Source organism: Vipera berus, assembly GCF_964194415.1.
Source record: "Vipera berus genome assembly, chromosome: 4".
Lineage (NCBI taxonomy): Eukaryota > Metazoa > Chordata > Lepidosauria > Squamata > Viperidae > Vipera > Vipera berus.
This window is the reverse complement of record NC_138206.1, coordinates 90,263,293-90,278,143: the sequence shown is the minus strand read 5'-3', so window position 1 is coordinate 90,278,143 and position 14,851 is coordinate 90,263,293. Positions and strand designations below refer to the sequence as shown.

The 14,851-nt window shown below is 38.2% G+C and overlaps 1 protein-coding gene across 2 annotated transcripts in view; it reads right to left on the bottom strand.

Moving 5' to 3' along the window:
* Positions 1–14,378, bottom strand: part of NCK2 (NCK adaptor protein 2) — an 84,711-nt gene extending 70,333 nt beyond the window's left edge. The window contains exons 1-2 of one of the 2 annotated variants that reach the window (XM_081328047.1): positions 14,049–14,378; positions 11,033–11,119 (exon numbers count right to left, since the gene is read on the bottom strand). The gene's annotated coding sequence lies outside the window, so the exon portion shown is untranslated. The remainder of the gene's footprint in view (positions 1–11,032; positions 11,120–14,048) is intronic. The other variant, XM_081328046.1, reaches the window with a different exon arrangement.
* Positions 14,379–14,851: the final 473 nt, after the last annotated feature.

Genomic DNA, 14,851 nt, shown 5'->3' with positions numbered 1-14,851 from the left:
TCAAAAGAACAGAAGCAAGACAAGAAGACAAACAATTGAGTGAAGGAGTAATGTCATTGCCTCTTGAGGAGATACGGCAGGCGGAGGTCATGGAGCAGAGTCTGGCATTAAAGGAGGACCCGAAAGAACAGAGGATGACTAGGGCTGCATACAAGCGTATGGAAAAAGAGCAAAAACAGAAGTCTGTATCTGGTCTAACTACGCAAGACGCGGCTGTTTCAGAGCCTGTGGGAGGAGCACGTCCGAAGAGAGCAACAGGTGATCTTCAGGCTATGTTCCAAAGGCTTATGGTCACCAGAGATGGTGAGGTTCCTGACATGGAATGTTAATGGCTTAAATTCACCACAGAAAAGAAAGAAATAATTTTATTATCTGAAACAACATAGAAATGACATTGTTTGTTTACAAGAGACACACATTGCATTAAAAGACCAAAAGTATCTGACTAATTCCCGATTGGGAACACATTTTGCATCTTTTGCTCCGGACAAGAAGGCTGGAGTGGTCATCTATTTAAGAAAAGACTTTTCGGCTAGATTAATTGAATCGGATAAACAAGGGAGATATGTTAGTATTGAATTAACATTACAAGGAAAGAAAGTTCTTCTTATTGGATTATATGCTCCAAATCAACAACAGCAAAAATTCTTCAAATTTTTACATCAGAGACTAATCGAATTGGATTATAAATCTGTTATTATGATGGGGGACTGGAATGGAGTTTTGGTCCCATCTGAAGACAAGAAGGGATCCTCCAAAAACTTATCTAATTCAAAATTGCCTAAAGGTTTTTTTTATTTGAAGGAGGATCTGGAACTAAGAGATGTATGGCGGGAAAGGAATATGAAAGACAGAGATTTTACTTTTTTTCGGATAGACATAAATCTTTCTCTAGGATTGACTTTATTTTGATTACTACTGACCTTTTTTCTCGGGTTAAGAACGTTAAGATTTTCCCTAGGACAATGTCTGATCATAGTCCTGTTTGGCTGGAGTTTTTTGCTGAAGATGGTAGTAGGAGATCCTGGAGACTGAATGAGAATTTATTTACAAATGAGGTGTTCTTGCAGAAATGTAGAGAACATCTGAAAGAATTTTTTGTTACAAATATGCATAAAGGTACATCGATGGGAATGGTTTGGGATGCCAGTAAAGCTTATATGAGAGGGGTTTTGATTTATATGAATAATGCCTATAGGCGTAAGCAAATGCAAAAACGTCTAGATCTTGAGGAAGAGATTAAATCTAAGGAGAAAAATTTTATTTTGAATCCATTGGATAATAATTTAAGGACTTAAATACACTTATTGAAAGAACAATTTAGCATGCTAATGGCTGATCAAGTAGCAACTAATTTGCATTACGCTAGACATAATACTTTTTGTAACGCTAATAAGCCTGGTAGATGGTTGGCTTACCAATTAAGGAAGAAACAGAAATCACGTACTATAGACAAAATAGAATACAAAGGAAAAGAAGTCTACCAACAAAAATTGATCAAGAGGAGTTTTTTAGATTTTTATTCGAAATTATATTCTAGAGAAAATATACAAGTTTTAGATATAGATAAGTATTTACAGGAATCTCATTTTCCGAGACTTTCAAAAGAGCAACAACTTGAGTTGAATTGCTCAATAACATCAGAAGAAATCTCTTTAGCTATTAAACAGCTGAAACTGGGCAAGGCTCCGGGAACAGATGGATTAACAGCAATTTATTATAAAATGTTGTTGGTTGAAATGATTGAACCTTTAAAGATTTTGTTTAATGAAATTCAGACTGGAGGTGCAGTTCCTCCATCATGGAGGACAGCTTTTGTATCACTGATTCCAAAGGAGGATCAAGACCTTACTCAACCTAAAAATTATAGACCTATATCGCTTTTGAGCGCCTGACCTTCGCTCCTTCCGACGCGATCTGAAGACCTATTTATTTGAACAAGCTGGCCTGGCCTGATGGGGGATGTGTTGGGGTTTTTATTGCGGGTTTTTTATACTATTATTTATTGTTTTAGCTTGGGCTCTGTTTAATTCTCTTTTAACTTTTGTATTTTGCATTTTATATGTGCCCTGTTCACCGCCCTGAGTCCTTCGGGAGAAGGGCGGTATACAAATATAATAAATAATAATAATAATAAAATAATACAGGTTATAAGATTTTTGCTAAAGTATTGGCTAATAGATTAATGCAAGTTTTGAAACAAATGATTCATAGTGATCAATCGGGATTTATATCTGGAAGGTATATGAAATATAATGTAAGACAAATTGTAAACTTGCTCGAATACTTGGATAAGAACAACCAAGTCCCTGCAGCATTGATATTTTTGGATGCAGAGAAAGCCTTTGACCAATTGAATTGGCAATTCTTATTGAGAGTTGTTGAGAAGATGAATTTTGGAGAAGGCTTTCTATATTTTATTAAAGCTATATACAGGGAGTGCAGAATTATTAGGCAAATGAGTATTTTGACCACATCATCCTCTTTATGCATGTTGTCTTACTCCAAGCTGTATAGGCTCGAAAGCCTACTACCAATTAAGCATATTAGGTGATGTGCATCTCTGTAATGAGAAGGGGTGTGGTCTAATGACATCAACACCCTGTATCAGGTGTGCATAATTATTAGGCAACTTCCTTTCCTTTGGCAAAATGGGTCAAAAGAAGGACTTGACAGGCTCAGAAAAGTCAAAAATAGTGAGATATCTTGCAGAGGGATGCAGCACTCTTAAAATTGCAAAGCTTCTGAAGCGTGATCATCGAACAATCAAGCGTTTCATTCAAAATAGTCAACAGGGTCGCAAGAAGCGTGTGGAGAAACCAAGGCGCAAAATAACTGCCCATGAACTGAGAAAAGTCAAGCGTGCAGCTGCCAAGATGCCACTTGCCACCAGTTTGGCCATATTTCAGAGCTGCAACATCACTGGAGTGCCCAAAAGCACAAGGTGTGCAATACTCAGAGACATGGCCAAGGTAAGAAAGGCTGAAAGAGGACCACCACTGAACAAGACACACAAGCTGAAACGTCAAGACTGGGCCAAGAAATATCTCAAGACTGATGTTTCTAAGGTTTTATGGACTGATGAAATGAGAGTGAGTCTTGATGGGCCAGATGGATGGGCCCGTGGCTGGATTGGTAAAGGGCAGAGAGCTCCAGTCCGACTCAGACGCCAGCAAGGTGGAGGTGGAGTACTGGTTTGGGCTGGTATCATCAAAGATGAGCTTGTGGGGCCTTTTCGGGTTGAGGATGGAGTCAAGCTCAACTCCCAGTCCTACTGCCAGTTTCTGGAAGACACCTTCTTCAAGCAGTGGTACAGGAAGAAGTCTGCATCCTTCAAGAAAAACATGATTTTCATGCAGGACAATGCTCCATCACACGCGTCCAAGTACTCCACAGCGTGGCTGGCAAGAAAGGGTATAAAAGAAGGAAATCTAATGACATGGCCTCCTTGTTCACCTGATCTGAACCCCATTGAGAACCTGTGGTCCATCATCAAATGTGAGATTTACAAGGAGGGAAAACAGTACACCTCTCTGAACAGTGTCTGGGAGGCTGTGGTTGCTGCTGCACGCAATGTTGATGGTGAACAGATCAAAACACTGACAGAATCCATGGATGGCAGGCTTTTGAGTGTCCTTGCAAAGAAAGGTGGCTATATTGGTCACTGATTTGTTTTTGTTATGTTTTTGAATGTCAGAAATGTATATTTGTGAATGTTGAGATGTTATATTGGTTTCACTGGTAAAAATAAATAATTGAAATGGGTATATATTTGTTTTTTGTTAAGTTGCCTAATAATTATGCACAGTAATAGTCACCTGCACACACAGATATCCCCCTAAAATAGCTATAACTAAAAACAAACTAAAAACTACTTCCAAAAATATTCAGCTTTGATATTAATGAGTTTTTTGGGTTCATTGAGAACATGGTTGTTGTTCAATAATAAAATTAATCCTCAAAAATACAACTTGCCTAATAATTCTGCACTCCCTGTATCAACAACAAACTGCACAAATTATAATTAATGGGGGGCTAACAGAGACGTTTAAAATTGAAAAAGGTACAAGACAGGGATGCCCCCTATCACCATTATTGTTTGTTTTAACATTAGAGATTTTATTAATTAAAATTCGAGAGTCCTCTATGATAAAGGGAATTAAAATAAAACAGAATGATTATAGATTGAGAGCTTTTGCTGATGACTTGGTTGTGACAGTATCTCAACCGTTACAGTCGGTTATAGATTTGATCGAAATTATAACTCAGTATGGTAAAGTTTCTGGGTTCAAGGTGAATAGTAATAAGACTAAGATATTATCTAAGAATTTATCTATGAGTGAGAGGGATATGTTAACTAAATTAACAGGTTTTGAAATAGTGAAAAAGGTTAAATATTTAGGAGTGTATATTGCAGCCTCAAATGTAAAATTATATAAGAATAATTATGAAACACTATGATTGAAGGTGCAAAGGGATTTAAATAATTGGAAAAAACTACAATTATCTTTATTGGGAAGAATTGCAGTTGTTAAAATGAATGTTCTGCCAAAGTTTCTTTTTTTGTTTTAAATGATACCTATATTGAAAAAGGATGCCAACCTTGATCAATGGCAGAAGGGTATTAATAAATTTATTTGGGCGGGGAAAAAACCAAGAGTTAAATTTAAGATTTTACAAGATGCTAGGGAAAGAGGGGGACTTAAGGCACCGAATTTGAAATTGTATTATGATGCGGTGGCCTTGACGTGGATTAGTGACTGGCTGAATTTAACTAATAAGAGAATACTTCATCTTGAGGGTTGGGATTTGGTATATGGATGGCATGCATATTTGCTTTATGATAAGAAGGTGGATAGGGCTTTTAAATCTCATATCCTTAGAAGTGCTTTGTTGTGTGTCTGGAAAAAGTATTATTATAAGTGAAATTATAAAATACCGATCTGGGGAATTCCTGGACACGCAATAGAGGGCGTATCTATGGGAGTGAGTTTGGATATGGTCTCCTATAAGGAATTACTTAGATTGGAAGGGAATGATTGGCAACTTAAATCATTAGAGGAGTTAAGACAAGAAAATATAAGTTACTCTTGGTTTCAATATACTCAATTGAAAGCTAGGTGGAAGTCAGATCAAAAGGTTGGCATCACAATTACAGATCAAAATTTAGTAAAACAAATTAGAGATTTAAATTGTGCACATATAAAGAGGATATATAATGTTTTAATTGAATTGGACTCGGAAACGGAATTAGTTAAAGATTGTATGATAAAGTGGGCACAAAATATTCAGGAACCAATTCCGCTGGATACTTAGGAGATAATTTGGGTCAGAAATGTTAAATTTACTCAGGCTCAAAATTTAAGAGAAAATTTTTATAAAATGTTTTATAGATGGCATCTGGATCCCAAGAAGTTGTCTAACATGTATCCTAACTTACAGTCTAAATGTTGGAGATGTGGTAGCTTAGAAGCCACCTATTTTCATATGTGGTGGACTTGTAGAAATATAAAAGCTTTTTGGATTAAAATTTGGTGGAACATTCAAAAGATTTTTAAGAGAAAGATAAAGTTTCTCCGCAATTGTTTTTATTGGGTATTGTTGTAGATTGCGATGTTAAAGAAACCAATTTGATATTGAATATGATAACAGCAGCACGGTTACTGGTGGGACAATATTGGAAGAAGGATAGTTTGCCTACTATAGAAGAATGGGTGTTTAAAGTTTCGAATCTTGCAGAAATGTCTAAGATTTCTGCTTATTTGAAAGATCATTCACAGGAAAGATATATTTCAGTTTGGAGGAGATGGATAGATTATATTCAGAATAAATATGGGACTAAAAAGTTCCATTTAGCTTATGAGTAGATTTTAGAGGGATATTGTTATTGATTTTAGTCTTAGTATTTTGTATGTATCTTTGTTAAAGGGGAGTTAAAGCACATTATGAACTTGGTTAATTTTATATTATGGATAATCCTTATTTAGAATATGATTTTTATAACTATAACCCTGTATTTAGCTCTGGGAAGTGGGGGGGGGAAGTGGGGTGGTTTGGGGAGGGGGGAATTTGGGGGTGTATTGTAAAATTTTGTTTCTGTAAAACTCTTTAATAAAAAAAAAAGAGTCTGGGGGAGCAAAATCCCAGTGGAAGAAAGGAAGCACCCAAGACACTGGAGCCTGGAAGTTGATGGAAGTCTGGCATGGGTCTGGTTGTGATACAAGTTAATAAGGTGATTTTTTAAAATGTTTTGAGCCATTTTCTTTCTACATAGTTGGTTTTTATTTCTATTTTCCACGTTGAGTTCCTTGAGTGGATGGGTAGCTATATAAATTAAATAAATCTCATTGCTTTCTCTAACTGCAGGTCATGTAAGTTTAAAAAGCTGTGGTCTCATATACAACATCTTTCCAAATATCAAATTGACAGTTATTGTTACTTTGATTCCTCTTTCTTAAGCAGTTTCCAGTTCGTGAGAATAGTTGCCTGTCAGGACCCACCCCAAACCACGTCTTAGGAAGACAAAACTCTTGGAGCCAAATCTAGTCCAAAAAGAATCTTTACTATGACATGCTTGGTTGTAGGAATACAAGACAGGACTTAATATTGTTCCACGAACTAAACCCTTATAAAGAGTTCCCGGTTTAACCCCCCCTTAACCCCATTTGGTCAGTCCCCCATCATTTACCTCGTATCATCCCTCTCGTGGGAAAAAGGAACTTAGGACCTTTTATGTTTATTGCTGTCTTCCGTGACACAAGCCAGATGCTAGCCCCCCCCTTTGTTTCCCCAGTTCAAAAGGCTTCTCTTTTCCTTTGAAATGCCTAATACCGGCTCAATACACATCCATTCCCTCCTCTTCGGGAGATGGCAGAATCCATGGAATAATGTTTTAAACATACATTTATGAATATGATATAAATGGATTCTGACACTGCCTCTGTTATGACTGCTGACTTGGCCTTCTGTGATACTTGAAATCATTCTAGATAATCCCCAACCCCTAGAAGGTGGTTTTCAGTGCAAATCTTTAGTGAGTTTGAGGAAATTAGTGAAGAAGTGAAAGCAAAGGCACTGCTGGACATAACCCATTCTGTTTTACTTGTTAATTAAATAAGAATCTGAACAGGAACAAACTGCATACCTTTTAATCCATTTCAACTCTGTCATTACTTCCTTAATTATTTAGAATGGAGGCATACGGATTGATTATACTGTATCTGATGTCTGTGGCTGTATAATTTATTTCTGTCATCCTTCAAACTGAATCAAGTGTAGGTGGTAAAGAGAACAAAATGTATTACTGTTCCTCAGCTGCCTGCTGGAATATTGTCAGTCCTAATTCTGGGTCATTTCCTGCCTAACTTCCCATTAATCAGAAATAAAAATTATTTTTCATTAAAATATTGCAAGCTTATCAACTGTAAAAACATTGGAAGTAAAATTATTAAGGCCACATGAAAGATTTTCATGCCTTATAACACTGGCATTGAAAGGATCCATTTATACTTAATAAACTATACATTTTAAAATATATAATAGGAGTGTTACAATTAGATACAAGGGCTGCGTAAAATATTTGAGACTCATCTACAACATTTGGGAGCATCCATAATGACTCTTTTCAAGTTAAAGCAGCCTTATCTCTGACAAAGTTTAGGCTGCTGCTTTGGAAGGTATGCTGTGTTGGCAATTATGTATAGATATAACCACTTTTTTTGGCTGGGAAAAAAACAGCAGGCAGACTAGGGCATTTATTAAACAGTGAAACCTAGATTTTGCTTTACAATGGACTTTGTATGCAGAAGACCAAATTTCCATAGTAATTGATGTCATTTGCATAAATTATGTCATTTTCCATAGATTTATATCATTTGAGTAATAACCACATTATGCAAATGGCTAAATGGATTCACGTAAGTGATCTCAACTGCATAATGATATCACACCCGTGATGCAAAATGATACAGGTGACATAATTTATGGAATATATGTAATTATGATAAATTGTATTTAATAGACATTTGTAAATAACTGATGACCTCTTCCTCTCTACTGGGAATGCCCTATGATACAAAGAAACCTTTAGGAAACTAATTAACTTAACATGCAAGCTTAACTAGTATGATAAGGTATCTACAATTTACTCTGGGGAAAAACTAAAGCTGGGAATACTTTTTTCAAAATTATTGTGAAACAAACATTTTGTGAAACATGACTGCAGCACTGAATTAGCAATGATACTCTTCATTTTAATAAATAATTGTTGAGTTTACTGTATGTTGTCAGCTATGATTCTACAAGTATTATATTAAGGCTTAAAATCTTAAATATTTTCTTTTATAGAACTTATAAATTGAATTAATAATGGACCTCACTCAAAATAGAAAAAGTTCCAAACAGAAAAAATGTTCCAAATATATAATGAAAAACTATATAATAATGTATAGAAAACTAATGAATAAATAAACACTTAACATCACAAGTAAATCACAGGAATACTGGATCCAGTTAGAAAAAGCTATGAAATTATTTGACATCCATATAAAGTAAAGACGAAGCACCTCTTCAGAAGTCAATGTAGTTACTACAAAATACATAATAGGAGCATTTTCTAGTTATTAGTGAAGTCTAAATCCTAAGATATGCACAAATAAAGTTGACCTAAACAATATGGAGTAATAAAACTGACATGCTAAATTTACAGTTGTGCCTCATCCTAAGTATTCCAAATTCCAACATTCAGCTGAAATAGCTGAGTCTGATTTGTCATTTATACAGGATGCAGCTAGTGAAATTAATAAAACTATTTAGTAGGATATATAACTTGTGTTCCTGTCATACTAATCAATTTTGTTTAATTTCAAACTAAGGTTTCATCATGTTATGTGGTTAGAGGAAATTACAAAAAAAATATTCTAAACCTACAATATTATATCCTCATTCACCATACTTACTTCTGGAGCAGAGAAACTGCAGTGAATTCACTTTCTACACTAAAACTATCAATAAACATTCATCATTAAACAAGCAGGTAATGTATGAAAATGTTGATGGGTAAGCCATGTAAAAGACGCCAAAGAACAATGGCTGAACCCATAAAAGACTTCAGGGAACACCAACTAGGGTAGGCTAAAGCTTATTCCCTGATCATGATTATTATCCAATAATTAAGCATCAAGTCAGGACAAACCTATCTATTGCACCATGTCTTCTGAATATGGTGCATAGACCAATACATATTGATGCATACTAGCGTTAAAACAAATATGCACAAGTTCTTTCACCAAGAATAAAAGTCAATACAAACTTTATTGATAGGTTCCCTAAAGAGCATTAATGCTGTTTTCAAATAAACAGAACAGGCATCCTGTGCAAGGTATTAAATGTGCATAAGAGATATTTGGCCATGTACACCTTATGTGCATTTGTCTGTCCCCTCAGTCCTTGATCTTGCCATGTTCAGCTAGATGGTTTGAAGAAGATTTAGTAACTTATGATCTTTCACTGCAAAGTTTTATTTGCAATGAACAGCATACCTGAAAACATATCCCACAAGATCAAAAAGTAAGGAAGATGCCAGCATCTGCAATCACTTGTCCTTCATACACATTTAAATATCCTGTTTAGGCAGAATGACTGACTACAGCTAGAAACATTTTTAATGCTATACAACTCCCATCTCTATTATTTTTATTATAATAATAATAAAGTCTATATTGATTAGCCCTTGGGCCATATCAAAGTGCAAAGTTCCAGCAATAAATTGTTACTAAAATTTGATAAAGGCAATTTAAAATGGAATTTGATAAAATACAATTTAAAATGGAATTAAATTATATTATATTTATAAATAACTCAGTTGCAAACATACCTAATACTCCTTTCTGTATTTTCTCCCCAACAACAACAACCCTTTGAGATGACTTTGGCTGAGAGAGACTGACTGTCCAAAGTTATCCACCTGGCTTTCATGCCTAAGGCAGGACTAGAACACACAGTCTCCCAGTTTCTAGTCTGACTTGCAATAAAGGCTGTTTCTGAAGCAATTATTAGTATATCTAGTGATTGAAACATAAATATCTCATGTCTAAAGCAGTAGCACTATCCCATTAAAATATATTCACAAATGAATTTAAAAATATAATTTTCTATCTACACCTCTCAATGTCTCAAAAGAAACCATGACTGAAGAGCTTTAGTATGTATATGTGTATGTTTGTGTATATGTATGTATGTGTGTATATATAGTTGTGTGTGTATACACACACACACACACACACCAACTAAAGTATATAGGGTAGTTGAAAATGCATCAAATCTCCACATCTAACAAGTATACTTGACATGCTGCATTATATTATACAAGAGCTAATTAAGACAAATGCAGATTGGTGGGCCCCAAGATAGCACTCTCAGTGATTGTGGGAATGGCCATTATGTTTTAAAAAGGAGCCAGAGATGATTCTAGTTATTACAGACCAATAGATATGCTGAGTATTACAGAGTACACAAGCTTTTTGTCATTTACATTGGAAAATCCTGAATAGGATAGAAAATGAATGCATCCTACTTGAAAAAAAAGTTGAATTTAGAGAAGGCTGATCTACCATAGATCAAAAAATCATTGTTCAACAATTAAAAAATACTCTGCAAGGTTAAAATCTCCACATACATACAGAAACTGTTGTAGATTTCAGAAATGCTTCTGATTTGGCGATCATTCTGAATATTTTTTAAACTCAAGGTGCTGATGCCCGATATTCATTTATTTCAGGTAACAGCATTAACATCACTTTTATATGATATATAATTAGGTTCTTATCCTAACTACATAGTGACAAAATAATATAAACTAACAGCAATATTACAGCTTCCTGTATCATCCAAAACCCAACATTACAGCTGGAGGATGGGCTGGAAAATGTGTAACCAATTGCATAAACAACAATAGCCATTTATTGGTTGAAGAATATTAATTTAATTTATTTAATTTAATTTAATAAGAATATTAATTTCTTAAAAAGTTTACCTCCACATAATTTTCAGTGCAGATGGAAACAGCCTTGTGTTTCCATATTTCTTCCTCTACCTTTTTACTCTCCTTATGTTGAGCAAGCTAAAATGGGAATAAGGCAGCAAATTAAAGATAAAAACAAATAAAATTTTCAAAGTGAATAATAATAGAATCATCCATCTCAGAAAATCCTACAGCAGATTTTGAGTACATTCCCAAATCCAAGATTTGATGTGTGTGTGTCCACAGTATTACAGAGCAGATTTAGTAGTAACCCATATAAGGAACATACATGTTCTTCTGGATTAAGACTGCAATGTGTAATTTATTATACCATATATTTTACAGAGAGATCCATATTAGGTTCCACACTATAATCACCTCTTTAATATAATTCCAAGACCACTTGGAGAACTTACACTTCTTCATTTCTGTCAAAACAGAATAATTGTATAGTACATTTGGCACAGTTTTCATGACTGCATCAATTGAATCTGGATTAGGTTTTATATTGACTAGTGACTGATAACTGACTAAAAATTCTGATTCTGTTTATAAGTATCCTATATGAGTGATACAATACTTTACTAATTTTACACTATTGTTTATCTATATAAATTTTATGAAGTTTCAAAGAGAACATAAAAAGTAATACAAAATTAATACAGAATAAAATAGAGAAAAGAAAAAATAATTGTTGCTGTTAGTTGCGAAGTCGTGTCCAACCCATCGCGACCCCATGGACAACATTCCTCCAGGCCTTCCTGTCCTCTACCATCTTTTGGAGTCCATTTAAGCTCACGCCTACTGCTTCAGTGACTCCATCCAGCCACCTCATTCTCTGTCATCCCTTTCTTCTATTGCCCTCAATCTTTCCCAGAATTAGGCTCTTCTCCAGTGAGTCCTTCCGTCTCATTAGGTGGCCAAAGTATTTGAGTTTCAACTTCAGGATCTGGCCTTCTAAAGAGCAGACAGGGTTGATCTCCTCTAGGACTGACCGGTTTGAATGCCTTGCAGTCCAAGGGACTCACAGGAGTCTTCTCCAGCACCATAGTTCAAAGGCCTCAATTCTTTGGCGCACAACCTTTCTTATGGTCCAAGTTTCACAGCCATACATTGCAACTGGGAAAACCATGGCCTTGACTGTTCGCACTTTTGTTGGCAGGGTGATGTCTCTGCTTTTTAGTATGCTGTCTAGATTTGCCATAGCTTTCCTCCCCAGGAGCAAGCGTATTTTAATTTCTTGGCTGCAGTCCTCATCTCTAGTGATCTTGGAGCCCAGGGAAATAAAATCTGTCACTACCTCCATTTCTTCCCCAAAATAAAAGTACAGAAAGATGAAAAGAAATAGAAATTCCCAATTTCCTTTGCAACAAAGATGATTAGTTATTTCTTCCTTTATGATTACAAAAAACCTTCCTTTTTTCTATATTTTTATAACCATCAAAATCACAAGTTATAAATGCATTTTTTTCTCTTTCATGTAAAAAATCTATAAGGGATCTCGTTAGCCACAAATATATTGTCTTTTGTTTAATAAAAGCAGTCAATTTAGCCATTTCTGCAAGTTCCATCGTCAAGCATTCCTTTATTGTGGGTAATGTGGAACTTAATTTTATAAAAGTTTGAGTTTGGGCTATATTATTAAAGCATTGTATTTAATAGTATAATATAAATTTTATATACTGATATTAACCAGTGTGCAGAGTCTATCTTATTTCCATTTAATATTACAGGATGCCTTGTATCATAGACATACTATATAGTTAATTTTATACTGTTCTATATCTGATCAAAATCTGGAAAAAGTTGAGAAATAATATGTGGGCTGGCTATAACTAAAAAAAAAAATCCCAACTTTTTTTTTAAAAGATGCATGGTCATACTTAATCTAAGCTAAAAAGGGGTCAAATTATCATAATTCCCTATTAAACTCTTATACAACAAGCCTGATTTACAAGAAATATGCAAGGGATTAAACTAACAAGCATCTCTCCACTTTAATGAAAATAGTAGTCTACAGAAATTTAGATGGTTTCCCAGAGGTTCCTGAAAGGTAGGTCATCTTTATTACTGTGCATGTGAAGAGGAAGTTCCTTTGACACAACAAGTTATGACTTCAGGCAAGGATATCTCCATTCCCCACCCCGACACAAAACAGCAGCTGACAAAAACTCAAAGAGAGCAGGAGCCACAGCTACTCCATTTTAACTTCCAAAGGGCAGGGCTGGAGAAACACTCCCAGCCTTCAATCCAGTTTATCCATCATCCTATCCCTATCTCCTCTGAGCATTACTCTGGGGCCCATCGTCCCCGCCTTGGTTTCAATCGCTTTTCAACTCTTTCCACATTACGCACGAAGAGGGGGACTTTTCCCGGACTGCAAATCCTCTAGGAGGAAAGGGAGGTGGACCCCTACCTACTTGCCACCCCGCGGGGTCTCCTCCCAATCCACCTGGTTCGCCCTCACAGGGCTTCGCAATTCCCACCCACTCAAAGCGCCCCTAGACTCCCTCCTCTTCTCCCCCACCCAGGGATTTTCCTGCAATCCCCCCCTCCCCTTTCCTTTCAGATCCCCACCCGAAACTCCTCCCTTGTGGGGAAGGGGGGGGAGAAACACTCTGCACCCTTTCCCTGCCCTCCTCCGGCCAAGAACACGAGTTCTCCTTTCTTCCCCACACCTATAGGTTTGGTTGGGTCCCCCCCACCCCCTACCCTTTAGTTTTAGGCGTTTCGAGGCTTCTGTCAATATCCCTCCCGGTTTGCCCATCCCACCTCCCAGATCTTTCTCCCCACCGAGCCGAAGGCATAGGGCGGGGAAGCCGAGCCCCGGGGTTTCCTCCTACCCCGGCGCCTTAGCTAGGCCCGGTGGCGACGGGACGGAAGGCGGCCGGCGGAGGGCTTCGCTGGGCCGGAGTCGGAAGGCGCTTCCCGCAACTCCTCGGACGCTCCCCGAGGCGGCAGCTGCTTCAAGTTTATGGCGGCTCTTCCCTCCCTTCCTCCCTCGGCGGCAGCCCTCCTTCCTTCTTACCTGCCCGCCTGCCGGTCTGTCTCTCCGGGCTCCGGCCCAGCGGGGGGCGCGGATGGGCAGGAAGAAGAGGCGGCGGAAAGGAGAGGGGCGAGGAGCGGGCTGGCTTCGGCGGCGGGCTTCACTCTTTTGTCTCGGCGGCGGCCGAGAGCTGAGCTCGTGGCTCTGCCCTCGCCTTCCTGCCTTTCTTTGCCCAGCGGCGGGCAGCGCTCAAGGAGAGCTGCCGGTCTGGCACCGCCGCCTTTGCAGGCTTCTCTTCCACGCCCGTTCCCGGTCCGACGTGTCCAAGGCCCCGTGCTGCCGCTCGGCTCGGCTCAGCCTCGGCAACCCGGCGGCGGCGGCGGCGGCAGCTCCCGCCCCTCCCCTTCGCATAAGAGGCAGGCGGCTACCTCCTCCTCCTCTCCGCCTGCCCCTTCCCTTCCCTTCCTGCCGCCGGGATCGCGCAGAAGAGAGGCGGAGATGAGAAGCCCACGAGTCCGCCCACCCATCCCCCGCTCCTTCTCCCGAGGAGGAGGAGGATCTCTTGCCCTACCGCCTTCCCCCCCCCCCCCAAGTCCTGCTCTCCTCCATCCGGTCGACCAGGAAATACCGAGGGGAGGAGTGAGGAAAAATAAACACACACACACAAAATTATTGGGAGCGCGAAGATTGCCGAGTGATTTTGCTCTTTTTTTTCTCTCGTATGCAGAACCGGAGAAGTTTGAGGGCTCTGCTTGCCGTCCCCGGGACAGGATGGGTGGGATGGTGAGGCCAAGCGCGGCGCTGGATGCTGACCCGAGGCAGGGACTCGCGCCTCTGCCGCGTCA